Consider the following 16,433-nt stretch of genomic DNA (forward strand, 5'->3'; position numbering starts at 1 on the left):
GAATACAGACCAATGACATCATAATGGGAAGAATACAGAAATTCGCGACTTCCATTGAAACACTCTTTAGGCAACAGTTGCTATTAGCTCATTGTTGAAGGTAGAAAATGCTTCATTTTACATATTTTTTAAAGCAACTTCTAAATATAATGCATTTGGTTTCGCTCATTGTTGAAGCCCGTAAATGCTTCACTTTTCATATTTTTTCAACAAATTCTAACTAAATATAATGCATTTGATTTTCTCATTGTTGAAGGCCGTAAATGGTTCACTTTTCAAATTTTGCTGTGTCCATATCAACGGCAGCCATTTTGACCTTTTTCAAAAGAGATGTCAAAAACATTTCACTTAAGTCTAATATTCTGTCAGAACATGATACTTTTACGTTGTTCCCCCAAAGGTTTCACTTTTTTTGCTGCATGCAAACTCCAAGCAGCCTTCACTTGATTTTCAGAATTTAGAGATTGAAAAATCCCGATGTATCCGAGTATTTAAGAAGAATCCCGAAACAACAGAATGAACTTTCGTCAGGCTTTATTATATTATATATTATATATCAATATACTAAATAAATAAATGATTGGGAATATGTTAAAGTAATAAAAAGTCAAGAGAATTTCAGAACGCAATTTGGTTCCGAACAATATCTATCACGCTTTGTGCATGCAGACTCCACGCGGCCTTCACGTGATTTTACTATTTTTAGAATAATTGCATAGTAACCAAATGCACTTGATTCAACCTTTACTAATTATGCAACATTTTTGACCTGGTCGTGATTAATGTCCTATAATAAGAACCCATGCAGCTTTCACCTGATTTTCTATTTATAGAAAAATGTCCGAGTAACCTGTCCATATGAACTTGATTGATTCTTATCATGTTATTTATATGGAGCGCCTAAATAAATATATTATTAACAGAATTTATAGTGTCAGAAATTATATTAATTTATTTATGGCATCTTAAACTGTAAATGCATACTATACGCTTTTATACCCCAATATAAAAAATAAAGGCTAATAGGGTGGTAAAGTATAAAGAAATTTTAACAAAATAATTAAACAAAAATAAAGAATACAGACCAATGACATCATAATGGGAAGAATACAGAAATTCGCGACTTCCATTGAAACACTCTTTAGGCAACAGTTGCTATTAGCTCATTGTTGAAGGTAGAAAATGCTTCATTTTACATATTTTTTAAAGCAATTTCTAAATATAATGCATTTGGTTTCGCTCATTGTTGAAGCCCGTAAATGCTTCACTTTTCATATTTTTTCAACAAATTCTAACTAAATATAATGCATTTGATTTTCTCATTGTTGAAGGCCGTAAATGGTTCACTTTTCAAATTTTGCTGTGTCCATATCAACGGCAGCCATTTTGACCTTTTTCAAAAGAGATGTCAAAAACATTTCACTTAAGTCTAATATTCTGTCAGAACATGATACTTTTACGTTGTTCCCCCAAAGGTTTCACTTTTTTTGCTGCATGCAAACTCCAAGCAGCCTTCACTTGATTTTCAGAATTTAGAGATTGAAAAATCCCGATGTATCCGAGTATTTAAGAAGAATCCCGAAACAACAGAATGAACTTTCGTCAGGCTTTATTATATTATATATTATATATCAATATACTAAATAAATAAATGATTGGGAATATGTTAAAGTAATAAAAAGTCAAGAGAATTTCAGAACGCAATTTGGTTCCGAACAATATCTATCACGCTTTGTGCATGCAGACTCCACGCGGCCTTCACGTGATTTTACTATTTTTAGAATAATTGCATAGTAACCAAATGCACTTGATTCAACCTTTACTAATTATGCAACATTTTCGAATAATTCACTAGAAAATATTTCAATAGATTCTAAAATTTATATTGTAAATATACACACTGCAGTTATTAATAGATAAATAAAAAAATAACTTGTACCCTTTAATACATCCAATCACAGCGTTCTTAAGTTGACTTCCTTCGCCCTGTCTTGGGTACACAAAAGGCCAACCTAATGCTGGGAAAATGTAATACTTCCGTTTCCCCTATACATCAAGCATCATGAAATTGAATATTATGTTCAGAACTATACGAATGAAAATAATAATAGATCCAAATTTTATTCAGATTGTACTATAAAGAAACCGAAGTTTTTTTTTCTCGATTTATTTACATAAACTTATTAAATCAGCTGCAGCATTACTATTATATGTAGACCTTCATTGCATAAAACAATGGAAATAACATTGTATATTGATATAAACGATCAAACTTGTAGACACAATAAATAAAATAGTCAAAATATGCTAGGCTCTATTGTCCGGAACTGTTAACTATGTTTTAGCTCGCTCTCTCGCTCTCTCTCTCTCTCTCTCTCTCTCTCTCTCTCTCTCTCTCTCTCTGCGGTCTACATTGTAAACCTAACATCACTGTAAACACGTTGTAAACAAAAACCAAGGCATAAAGTCGTAGAGGACAGAGATTGTGTGCTCCGAAATGTCAAACATCTCTTGTTATGAGTACATACCTGATGTGCAAATTAACACTCCGCCAAACAAACTATCACAGTCAAGAATAAGACAGAAATGTACATTTTTTTAAGCTAGAGGGTATAATTTTTCAATACTTTGGGATTTTATTTGGCTAAATGATTTATGATTTGCCGTAAAAACGTTTGTGTCTTCGACGTACTTTTGGAGGATATTGTCATGATACACGAATAGTTGTTTAAGCGTTTATTTATTGTCAAAGGAAGGGTTAATCCATAGTTTTGCATTCGCCAAAATGAAATATTCCAAGATCTCAATTATTAAATAAAAGGTTTTAATAACATATTATTTTTGGAATATTAAGATATTGAAAACCATGCCGTTGTCACTATCAACAATTTATATAATTTTGAATAAATCACAAAGAATTAATCAAATTTCAAATTACAAAATTCACTTGTCATAATATCCATTTCGAATACAATCAAAATGCAATTCGCAATAATTAATTTTTCAGAATTTGAGTAAATCGACCTTTATGTAACAAACGGATAGATTGTTTAGAGATTTCTATTAATCGTAACGCTATAACCTGAAACTGTAATAGGAAATATAAACCTCCTAACTTATTCGTATAAATTTAAATTAGAAATACTTTTTAACAATACTGGGTAGTAAAACATTGTTATATGATATGTTTTAAACTAACACATCAGGGATTAAGTAGGGAATGAGGATCTTAGCAAATGACAATTTGTGAATAGATTTGTTTAAAATGATACGGTATCATTATATCTCACATCAGGAAACACCAAAGTAACGTTAAATTCCTTTTGCTCCTGTTAAAGTCTCATGTTAGATCATTCGTTTCAAATGAAATCAAAACGTGATTGTCAGTGACTAAAGTTCAAATTGTAATTTGATTTTCCACAATAATCACTTGTAAAGCGTTATGATTTTGACAATATTGTTCTAGACAAAATCATTCAAATGTGATTGAGACAATATACTCTTTCCTGTACATCGGAATACTTGTTTGAATAGCATCAAATGGAAATTCAACGATACAGGTACTTTAAATGAATCAATATGGGTAATACAGTATAGCAAGTAAGATGTAACTACCTCGCAAAATGACAAAAAAACACCTATATAGAAGATTCAGCATAATGCGTTTTCAATAAAGGCTTTTGTCAATTTAATGTGCCAATAAATAAATACAACAAAGACTTGGCAAATTATAAACAAATCAACCAGTGGCTATCGAGGATTTGCAACACAAACAAAAACTGTTTTATGACATTACTGTATTTTAAAGTTTGACTGTTAAGACATGAATGAATATTATACTATAAAATACTATACAAGAATTAAAACTTACTCGATAATATCTCACTTTTAATATACACATGAATGAAAAGTCATTTCTCTTCTAGTTTACCCGAGTCCTAAAACAGGACCTTAAAGTCTCAACTTAAATGTTGTTATCTCTATTTCAATTTTTGAAATTTGAAGACACATTACATATTTGATGAATTCATTGCGTTAATATCTATATATGAAACATAACTTTTGACTGCTTTATCATTTCTTATAAATGATTCCACATTTTTCTGTTCAACGAACATGATTCATATAATTATGAAGAAAACAAATATTGGGGTAAAATTATATATAATCGGTGCTGAATAGAGTCAAATATGTATAGAAGAATGGATTTAGTGACACAAAATTACTTCACACGTAAATGGAAAACTAGCGCTTAAACTGATGTCAATAATCTCAAAATTCCTCAATGTTTTTAACTTTATACTTGCTTGGTTTCTTAATGATTTGATCTGAGCGTCTCTAATGAGTCTTTTGTAGAAGAAACGCGCGTCTGGCATATCAAACTATACATGTACATGTTACTTTTGATAACTAATTATTAGAGTATTACTGATTTGTATATGCGTCTGGCGTGCACACTTTCAATGCTGGTGTCTGTCTATGATGAGTTTTTTTCTACCTGCAACTTAATAATGAATCCCACCAACCTAGTCTAAGCGCAATTCCTTGCAAGATGTCAATCATTCTATCTTTTTGTATAGAATAACACAGCTGCAGGTAATAATAATACCTTTTGAATAATCTCTAACAAAGAATATTACAAATATTTGCATCAATTACTCAAAATTTACCAGTTACGTACAAAAACAAAAGAAACTTTAAGACAACCTTGGAGTTCATTACGAAATATGTTAGATACTTGGCAATAAATGACGTATGTATGTGGAATTTTTGTATTCGAGCGACACTGACGAGCTTGTGTAGACGAAAGCTGTCACTCGTGTACACAATTATGATCCCAGTATATATGATGATTTTTTTCATAAGACTTTCAATATAATTTGGCAGCGAAATAGAAATCAAGTAGCATTTTATCCAAAGAAATTATTTCAAGAAACGAAACTGCTATAAATCTAAAACTAGAAGATAATACAACTCAAAAAGGCAAATATCTTATAAACTGAATATTGAGTTAAGCGATCTCCATTTGCTTCTTGTAAAAACATTTTGTCTGAAACATTTGTGAAAGATAATCATTTACATAGGGTCGAATAAAAAACGCTGGGAAACTCAAACGTGCTTAAAGTAATTGTTTTAACCGAAACTGCAGTAAATCTTCCGCATGTTTCTTTTCTATTAAACCCCCTGCTTACTGTAGTGAAAATCTGATAGTCTATCGTTTAAATGCTATAAATCTGTAGGTAAAAAAAGGTAGTTCGACTGAAAATTATTTTGTAACATTATCAATGTAAACTAGCTATATAGGCCGAGATTGATATCAAATCGTAGTCTGTATTATTTTTAGGTAACATATATCTTCAACTTCCTTGTTCATAACAAGCTAAGCGCACGTGTAGATGCGTTAATTGATAAAATTATTATTTCATCTGTTCCTGATTAGAGTATATATTTTTTTTCTAATTGCAATCTTCAGTTTATCCATATCTCATACCGGTTAGTTGTTATTACATATATGACATAGGTAAATATATTCAAGTTACAACATTATCATCACTGTTATCTTTAAAAGATAAGTGTAACGCTCGGGTAGCATAATGAAGCTTTTGGTTAAAAAAAAATCAAATATACCATCGTTCTTATTTGTACGCCAGGTGCAAGTGTCGTATACAAAAGACGCTTCAGTGACACAAGTGACACCATATCACTCCATTCATAAGTACGAAGCTCTTTTCTAGATTTACCGTCATAAAGAACGCTAAAAGCCGAATATTTGAAAGCCAACACTGAGTAAGAAACGAAACAGATGAAGAGCTTTATGACCCAAAAGTACCTTAAAATATCCAAATCCATCTATCATTAAAAAAAAGTTGCAATGCCAAGTAAGGTATAAAGTTGAAAAGAATTGAGGAACCAAAATACTGAAAGGTTTTGCCAAATAAAACTTATACAATCTTCTTATGGGCTGGAAAGTCCTTAATATCTGAAAATTATAAGTTATGTAACCGGATTTTTTTTGTGATGACCATATCAATGTGAATTTGTGGCATAACAGAACTGCTGAGTCTAAGGCTTGTGATACCGTCGGGGAGAACACTTTCATCAAAATTGGCATCGACCCACTTGACGAATTCTGTGGCTTACTGTCGTCATTTCCAATCAACAACTTTGAATCAAAGTTGGAGAAAACGCCAATAAGGTCACAACGAAAAAAGGACAGAAATACAGGTAGTTATCAGGTCAGGCAAAATACAATAATCCAAATGTTTATAAAAATATTTGTTTGAATTAGAACATAAAAAAAACCCAAAATATTTATACATATTTCATATATGCCTATAGTTTAAAAGTCAGTACTCTTATATTTTCGTTTTCATTTCAATAATTGATATTTTTACAAAAAATGGACGGGGATACGGTTGCTAATGTTGTAAACATTTCTTTTTAAACACACTCGAGCTGAAATATTAAAACCCCGAAAATCTTCAGTCCGGACTGAATTTGTATGATCTGTAACAGCTACAGTATTTTATCCACTCAATAAATTAGAATGTGGATGATACGCTGTTTACGAATTCAACATGTTTAATTATAGCACTGCAATATTAAAAAATGAATATACTGTAAACCAACTTATTATCGCGAGCGATTTATTTTTGCGACTTTCGCGAGTAAAAAAATAACGCGAATATAAATCGTCGCGAATATGTCAATCTTTGATCTTTCCTTAACAAACTTCTTCAAGTTAATCAATTAATCGCGAAATTAAAAAGCCGCGAAGTGGTCAAGAAAGAATAAAACGCGAAATAAAGTGTCCGCGAAAATATGTTGGTTTACAGTATACTAATGTTTAATTACGTTGCAAGCATTCCTTTCAGATCTAGAATTTTCTTTAAGATATTAAGTACTTGATGTTAAAGAAAATTAAAAGGAACACTTACCACACTGGTGAAGATGACACTTGTTGGTTTATAAAGCACAAGATCTTAAAAGATTTATATAACATGTGTTTATATTAACAAATGCCATGTCGACACACAGTTACAACCAAGGGTTACGTAATATTGCAAGAAAGATAATATAATCGATCTTTATTATCTGTCATTGGATAATTACAGGAAAATGCAAGTATTCTATTTGTTATGTATTTGATACTTTGTTCACGGATTGCAATGTAGTTATGCTTCATTACGGATGTAGAGGAAATTGTTATTTAATTGAAACAAATTACTATATAATTCATTTTATTTAGTATTACATTTACATCCAGTGACATCATATGTATTTAATTATTGAAAATATATCAGGTTTCTATCATTACATTTTATTGCATCCAATTAATAAATGAAGGACGTTCGCATATTAACGGGAATGTTGATTCCTAAACACCATTATTACGCCTTTATTATAAGATGTAAAAAGAACCATCAAACAGCAAACACAAAATCATAAGTCAAATATAAGCATACCAAAAACAAACAATCAGAGTACAGAGAAAAAACTCTTAACCCCAGATCGAATAAGGAGGAAATTATGCTCCAGAAGTGATGTCCGTATCTAGGATTACTTTTTTTATGCAGCGTAAATACTTATTCCAACAATAAAACACATACATCAAAACAGTTATTTCTACTCTCTTATTTAATTTCCACCCTTCAAAACAGAAATAAATGAGAAAAGAAAAAAAATACCAAACCCAACACTACAATCAAATGGAACTATATTCGTGGTGTACGGAATAAAGACCAATTACAGTGGTCGTTGGACATCTTTGACACATATATTCCATAACAATCAACAAATTATTAACATCAATAATTGAAAAGCAATTGCCAAAAACAAATAGACAATAAATATGTCTCTTTTTTTGTACATAATTTTCTACAAATAATTCCTAATAACTATACTGTGACTTATTACTCATAATTGCTAAAAGCAGTTCATAAGTACTAATATGTTTCTAATACAAATAACAAATTGGACAGCTGAACAGGGTTAATATTTAACTTTTAAGTTTTTTTATTTAGATTATCCACTTTATCAAAATGGAAAATGTACCATTTGATCACCCTCATCAATTGAGGGATATACAATTTTAATGTCAATATAAAAATTGTAGTATTTTTAAGTACACACAAAATATAAATTGAGAATAACGTTCCATTAAATGACTTTAAAAACCTTTTAGAAAACGGATGTTAATATTCATTTATTTAGTGCATTATCAAAAAAAGAAGATGCAATTAGAATATTTTATTAATGAAGTAGTATAGGTTGTAAAGTAGAACATGGAATTCCAAATCATCGGATGTAGCATGCAAAGTTACAGTTTGAAATACTGATTTGTTTTTATATTTACTAAGTTTTATAGTTCTTTAATATTATTCATATTCTATTCTGAAAACTGGTATTGTGTGAGTGATTCTTTGTGGGGACAAACTAAAAACATATTTCAAGCCTTAAACCTGTGTAAATTATAGGTTTGTAAACGTTTTCAACTTTCTCAAAGACCATCTAGTTTTACAAACTAGTTTTAAACGATAGGTGGATACTGTACCTAGTTTGTGTGATAATTCTTATTTTAACAATTACTCAGTCACAATAATCATATATGATAGTGCTCTCTTACACATGTTCAACACCGTCTCAAATTTTATTGTTCTGTCCAAATTCTTGAGCTCATAATTCAGTGGTTGTTTGTGGATGCTGTATTTTATATTCTTTTGTTAATTTTTGTTGTCAGAAATTTGTTAATTTAGAGGCAAGATACCAAGATGGAAATCCATGAGTTGAAGAAATTGTCAGTACCATGACAAACGCACAAATAAAAACGACTTAAAGACAATGAAAAAGAATACAAATATAAAGATCCCTATCTACACGGATGAAGTTAGATTCTGCGGAAGAATCACATTTAATAGTCTTTGAAATTGACAATGAAAGTTATCTTATATGTTGGAGATTCTATTATGAACTGCACGACTGTTTAATTTTACGAACAGTTGTGGAATAAATAGATACCTGCTTAATACCCTACCGTCTATTTTTTTTTATGTTGAAATGATATTTGAACATGTTAATGTTGTCTTTTTTTCTTACTTTTCAGGGTAGAAATTATTTTACAGTAGAACCAATCTAACGTTATTGATATCAACTATACCCTTGTAGCTGTCTTAATATCAAAGAAAGATATCTTCAATCTCCTTAATAATACTAAACTGAGCCATCACAATATAGGTGATTCTATTGATAAAAATCTTGTATTTGTTTCATCCGTTCTTGATAAGAACATAATTTATTGATATTATAATCTGCTGGCTATCCATATCTTATAACCGTATGTTATCATTGCATTAAAAGATTGATTCATAATTCTTTCAAGTACACTGTCTTGATTTCTATCTTAAACAAATAAAAGTAAGTGAAACCCTTAGCTTGATCGAGGGATTTCTAAGTATATTCAGGTGATGAACTCAGTGTTAAATACTGTACACTGTTTTTACGTCAGATTTTAGAGCCATTTAATAAACTTAGTATCGTATATAATGTATGATGCATGTCTGCATGAAGGTTATCAAATTGCTTTCCATACAGCCTTAAAAAATGTAAAACACTCATACCATATGGTCGGTTTAAAAAAGCTGCGACCCTTTTAAAATATGTGAGAAAGAAAACAGACGGTCTTATTCATGACAAAACAATCTTACCCGGGACAGTGGTGGAAAAGTTCTATACAAATCAGCTGAAAAAGGCCCAGGAATCTGATGTTCAGTAGTTGTCGTTTTTATATGTGGTTCATACATTGTCATAAGTGTCTCTCGTTTCTCGTTTTTCTCGTTGTTATACATTTCGTTTTCCCGTTTGAATGGGTTTACACTAGTAATTGTTTTAGGATTCTTTATAGCTTGCTGTTCGGCGTGAGTCAATGCTCCGTGTTAAAGACCGTACCTTGACCTATAATGGTTAACTTTTATAAATTGTGACTTGGATGGAGAGTTGTGTCATTGGCACTCAAACCACATCTTTTTATATCTATTAACTTATAAGATGGATACAAATAGAACTATATCTAACAAAAACATAGAGTGGACGAGGACATATTTTATTCATCTCAGATGAATGAAATATTATTGGGGAACATTATTTTTGCAGGAATGCTACAACTCACCGGGCAGCAATTTAAAAATTTCAACATGTTCAAATGATTCACAAATTACTACTTCTTACAGTTCAACTTTAAATAACTAAAGTATTTATAAAAAAATTGTAAAGTGTGTCTGATGTTTAACTATTTTAATTAACATTATTATTTGTTTCTTTTTCTAAGTAATTTGTTGAAAACGTGCAAATTGTTAAAAGAAAGAGAACAAGGACACTGGTATTAAAGAGATAATAGTAACTGCAATTACGATTATCCCAATATGGCGACGGTAGATATAGGTAAAATCTTTACACTCGTTTTTCTTAAATGTAGCATGTATTTGTCAATAGTTACTCAGCTGCAAGGTTTATCTATACCATTTCATCATATTTGAATCGTAACGGTGCACTGGAATTGTCTAAGCGCTGTGAAAATAGCCGTTGAAAAATTCGGGATGATAATCGTAACTCGGAAAAAAAGATAATCGTAATTATGTATCTAAAAATAAAAAAGATAATCGTAACTGGAAACTGTTTTATTAATATTGACACTAAAAACGTAAATCTGATAGCATATTATGAAATTATGGCGATGAATTATTTACGAAACGTACCAACATCTTATGACATTTCTTTTTATGCATATATGATTAATAGTTTAAACAGCTACATACTAGTATATCATACAATTGGAAGGGTGAACAAGCTTCAAGAAATTTGGAAATGGGAAAACACGAACTTTGTTAATTTACAGAAATTTCCAAACACTAGGTAAGCCACAAAATATGTGAATGAGCGATGGAAATTATGATACATGATAATAATTGTCAGCTGACACGCATGTGTCACCTTATATCAGATTTCTGATTAAGACAGTAAACAAAAATTAATTTCTGAAGTAAATAGTAAATATAGTTAATATTGTTTAAATTCATTTATTGCAGGTGGTTATATGTGCTATTTCTGCCCCTGGTGATTTAATTCTAGAACATACCCTATTATGCCATAACGAAGTAGGAAAGACATTTAGTATTCGTCAAAAACCGTTTGACGAGAAATTAGTGGCTACAGTTTTCATGTCACTTCGATCATTTTTCAGGGATGATATCATAACTTAAAAGCTATGATGAACAAGGGAAAACTTTGAAAAGTGTTTTACAGTGTCATTTCGGAGTCTTTTATAGCGGACTATGCGGTATGGGCTTTGTTCATTGTTGAAGACCGTACGGTGACCTATATTTGTTAATGATGAGTCCTGTCGGTCTCTTGTGGAAAGTTGTCTCATTGGCAAACATACCACATCTTCTTATTTATATTGGCTACTTCATGACTGTCACTGAAATTTCAGTATCTCAGATATAAACTATAAAAAAATAAAATTTAATTTTGAATTATGATAATATGACATCCTTAAAACATTTAATGCTATATAATTACATTAGATGTATGTTTCATTATAATACGTTATTCTGATTGGCTAATTGCACATCATTCTTACAAGAAATACTTATTCAAAGAATGACTGCAAAATTGAGAATAATTGAATAACCCATATTCCGCAAAAAAAGAAACAAACTTATTAAAAATTCATAAATACTCGGTATATGAAAAATATGCTGCATACATATGCATGGAAGATATTGTAGAAACAAAGATTGAAGGTACTAAACAAGGAACATTTTTGTATTTGCATGCTTGCCATATAATTCGTACTTTTCTATTAAATTACATTTTTAACACACAAAATACCATTAAAATGCTGAAAGACACATTTATTATGTTTCAGTTACTATTATCCGATTAAGAAAATTACGATTATCAAAGAAGAAAAATGCCATAGAGTTACGATTATCAAAGAAGAAAAATGCCATAGAGTTACGATTATCATCTCGAATTTTTCAACGGCTATTTTCACAGCGCTTAGACAATTCCAGTGCACCGTTACGATTCAAATATGATGTAATGGTATTGATAAACATTGCAGCTGAGTAACTATTGACAAAAGCATGCTACATGTAAGAAAAATGAGTGTAAAGATTTTACCTATATCTACCGTCGCCATATTGGGATAATCGTAATTGCAGTTACCATTATCTCTTTAATACCAGTGAAGGAGAAGATGACTTTTGCTTCTTATTTACCTATTTTATAGGTCATGCATATAATAAAATACAGGTAAAACAGAAAACGAACTTTCTCTTAAAAAGCCACAAAATCTCATTATGCACACTATGATTTTACTTTTCAGCGGCGGATCCAGAAATTTTCATAAGTTGGGGCCCACTGACTGCCTTATAGGGGTCCCGCTCCAGTCACGCTTCAGTTATTCCCAATATAAGCAATCAATTTTTCCCAAAAAGGGGGATCCGGCCCCCCTGCCCCCTAAATTCGCCTCTGCTGTTGTACGCTAGACTCGCGGTAAAAGACTCATCAATGAAGCTAAAATGAAAACAAGTCAAAAAGTAAAAAACGGTTTTCCCGGTTATCGCTTGTCCCTTTAGTCACTGAATACTGTGAGCTCAAAACTAATTAGTGCATCTAAAATGAAATAAAACTAACCAAACTGATTATTAAACATATTTTTTCGGATAAAAAAAAAGAACAAAGGATGTGATATGGTAAACAGACGCAATGTCGACAAACAACAATTGAAATCAAGGATTACGTAATTTGAAGGCAATCGATACATTCGAGCATCATTATGTGTTATAACATAATCATTTGTAATGCGAGTGGCGTTTTTACATTTTATATTACGGATCTGTTATTGTTCTTTTATTGAAACTAATTAATGCACAGTGCGTTGTAAAACACTTACACCCAATTGACATTTCTTTTCAAATAAACAGTAACATATCAGTTTTGATATCAACAACTTGAAGTACTCAATTTGAAAAATGAGGTGTGCATTTAATGTTATTGTCACTTGAGTGATTTTTATGACACCATCGTCATCCCTTTCACTTTGAATTATTTCCAAATGTGACTGATAAAACTTATCTTTACAATACGTCAAATGTTTAATCGTCTCCAAGACGAACAATGACAATAAAACTCCAAACGTTGCATGAAAATATTGTTTACGTCAGCTTTTTTCACTAGTTTACCCTGCATTTCAGTCTCTATTACCATTCTTTATGTACCATATTGGATTCACATTTATTTTGAAACTTCAGTCACGCATAGCTCTATCCGTATTTGACACAATTTTAAGGATTTTCTAATGCTATTTAAATTCATATATATATTTAAAATCCTAAATACTGATGAAATTATTTAATATTCATCTTTAAAAGTGAAATAAAGGGAAAGGCATCAAGGGCAAACATCCACTGTTTTTCCAAGAAGAACAGTCAATACATTACCAACAAACAGCGTTTCAGCTGTGTTTTTTTTCCAGAATTTCAATCTTCTTTGTAGAAACAAGTTAAGCGCACATGGCAAAAAAATGAGTTTATTGATAAACATTTTTTTTCAGTTATTGAATAATCTAATGCAACAACGTTTGAAACTTTCATTTTGATTGGATAACGTCACTTATTTACATGGCATCAATTGACAATTGATGCTATCGGACGTACGCGCAAGCGCAAACGGCATATGATTGATTTTAAATGCATGTTTTAACGTTGTTTTCTGTCAGTTTCATTAGAATGGAGATAACAATATTGTATTTTAAGCTCCGACGGCATCAATTGTGGATTTGATGGTCGCAAATACCCGTTTACTGTCTCCACTAACGCGTCGCCAGTAAACTTAATTTGCGACCATCAAATCCCTAATTGATGCCTTCGGCGCTTAAAATACAATACAGTTATCTCCTAACTGCTAGCTCCAGAATAATAAATGAATTTAGAATGAAATGAAACTTACCATACTGGTAATTAAACATATCTTTCTTATTAATCACTTTATCCAACAAAAAGTACATTCGATCTGATATGGTAAACAGACGCAGTGTCGACAACCAATGATTGAAACAAAAGATGACGTAATTTCAATGCAAATGATACATTCGAGCACTATTATCTATTATTATATAATCATTCGATCAAGTAATTTATTTATAATGCAAATGACCTTGGCATACTTTAAAACTCGTTATAAATCTAAAGAAATGTTCTATAATTGAAACTAATAATTGCTCAGTGTGTTTTAAAACACTTACACCCAATTCACATCTCTTTTCAAATAATCGGCAATATATCAGTTTAATATAAACAACTTGAGGTACTCTTTTTGAAAAATTGAGATTGGCATTTCAACAATATTCTCAATACTGATTTCAAATGGTTTCATTTCATAACTAAACTTTGATTCACAATACAATCAAAATTTAATTTTTAAAGGAATGAAATTAAATGGATGGATATCAACAATATGATTTTCACTGATTTGACAAATTTAATCAAAATGCTGAAAATTCCTCGATTATAAGATGACATCAACTAAATCAGAGTGAAGATCCATACAGAGGATATTGCTGCTTTATGATACAAAATTGTGGAAAAATTTCCAAAATTAAGTTTCTACATGAGTAAGACAATAGCAATCAAAACCAAGGAGTAAACAAAGACTCACAAAACCAAAAGACATTTACATCAACAGTTATGAATAATAAATAAGAAACAACACGAACTCCACTAAAACCGGGAGTGAAATCAGGTGCTCCGGAAGGGTAAGCATTTCCTGCCCCGTATACGGCACCCGTGTATGATTGTTATTTACAATTTGAATCTCAAAGTAATATGTTTGAAACAAAAAAGAAAACGTAAGTGTACATGTCTTCACCAAAAATATCGGGTGAATTTCACAAGATTAAACGGAAAGTTGCTTATTTTATACTCCACTTATTTGATAATGATATTTTACGTTGAAGAATTGCTTTATGAACAGCATGTTTCAATTTATAGGCGGTTTCGAAAAAAAAGCCGGTTGACTTGATAGAAGAAATAGTGCTTACGACATTATTGTCTATATAATACTATTATATTATTATTACAACTTCTTTTAATGGTAATAATTATCACAAAAATAGTTGTTTGTTCTTTAGTAGTTACAAGTTAAGAACGCATACAAAAGACGATGTCATTGATAAACTACTAGTTTGATCAATTTCTGATAGCAGCATTATTTATTGTTCTTGTATTCTTCGGGTTATCCATATCTCATAACCGTAATATTTTATTGCATAAGTAGATTCATTCTAAGTTCTCTCAACATGATTTTCTTGATTTATGTCTTAAACAAAAAGACACATAGTGCATAACAATTTAATAATTTGATTAATTCACAAATTACTTCTGCATAAAATCAACTACACTATACAAAAACAACTTCCAAGAATACTTTTAACAATAGTCCTAAAAGAACATATTTGAATATTGTAAGAGATATGCATTTTTTATTGCATTTAGATTGAACCTACAAAGTACTTAAACATGTGTAAAAATCCTTTCCCTTTCAATCTGCAATAGTACTCAAAACTTGTTATGTACTGGGAACACAATAAATATTTTATTTTATCATGCATCCTGTTATGTTTTTCCATCTTAACAAGTGCATGTAATACTATAAGCTGCATTTTTTTTATTGACATGCAGGACAATATAAGGTTAATGTCAGAAACATATAAACTTTTTTTTTGTACGAGGCTAAGAAACTGGGGAAGGGCGATTACATTTATTTTTTGACATTGACCTAATATTGTTTTTAAAAGGCAACTTAAATTAATACATTGCTAGCTATTTAATTGTAAAACTAATTTCAAACTAATTTTTATCCTTGAAGGAACCCCTGATTGTGGATTAAATTGACATTGCACAAAATATAGCGGTGCTACTATATTTAGGAACTTAACACAACTAGTTGCAGTATAAAAGCTAAAAATGCTTTTAGTCCTTTTAGACATATAACTTATCTTGAAATGTACATACTGAGTAATATTCTATATTCAACAAATCTAAAACTTAACATGAAACACCTATAGGATAAGGGATTACTTAGTATTTTGCAATATGTTTTATAAATGCCGCATGAATACATGTCCGATTATTTCTTATCCATTCAGTAATTGAGAACTATCATCATAAAAGAGAGTAAGTGAATTTAAATAAAAGGAAACTTATCATACTACGAACTAGATTAGACCGTTGGTTTTCCCGTTTGAATGGTTTTACACTAGTAATTTTGGGGCCCTTTATAGCTTGTTGTTCGGTGTGAGCCAAGGCTCCGTGTTGAAGACCGTACTTTAACCTATAATGGTTTACTTTTTAAATTGTTACTTGGATGGAGAG

The 16,433-nt window shown here is 30.7% G+C and overlaps 1 protein-coding gene across 3 annotated transcripts in view; it reads right to left on the reverse strand.

The window, feature by feature from the left end:
• Nucleotides 1–16,433, reverse strand: part of LOC134691078 (cholecystokinin receptor type A-like) — a 62,486-nt gene that overhangs the window by 21,345 nt on the left and 24,708 nt on the right. Inside the window, exon 1 of one of the 3 annotated variants that reach the window (XM_063551277.1) lies at nt 6,939–7,049. The exons of the other annotated variants lie outside the window; for them this stretch is intronic. The gene's annotated coding sequence lies outside the window, so the exon portion shown is untranslated. Of the gene's footprint in view, nt 1–6,938; nt 7,050–16,433 lie in introns of those variants that run through there. 3 annotated transcript variants of the gene reach the window in all.

Source organism: Mytilus trossulus, chromosome 11, assembly GCF_036588685.1.
Source record: "Mytilus trossulus isolate FHL-02 chromosome 11, PNRI_Mtr1.1.1.hap1, whole genome shotgun sequence".
In the NCBI taxonomy this organism is placed as follows: Eukaryota; Metazoa; Mollusca; class Bivalvia; order Mytilida; family Mytilidae; genus Mytilus; species Mytilus trossulus.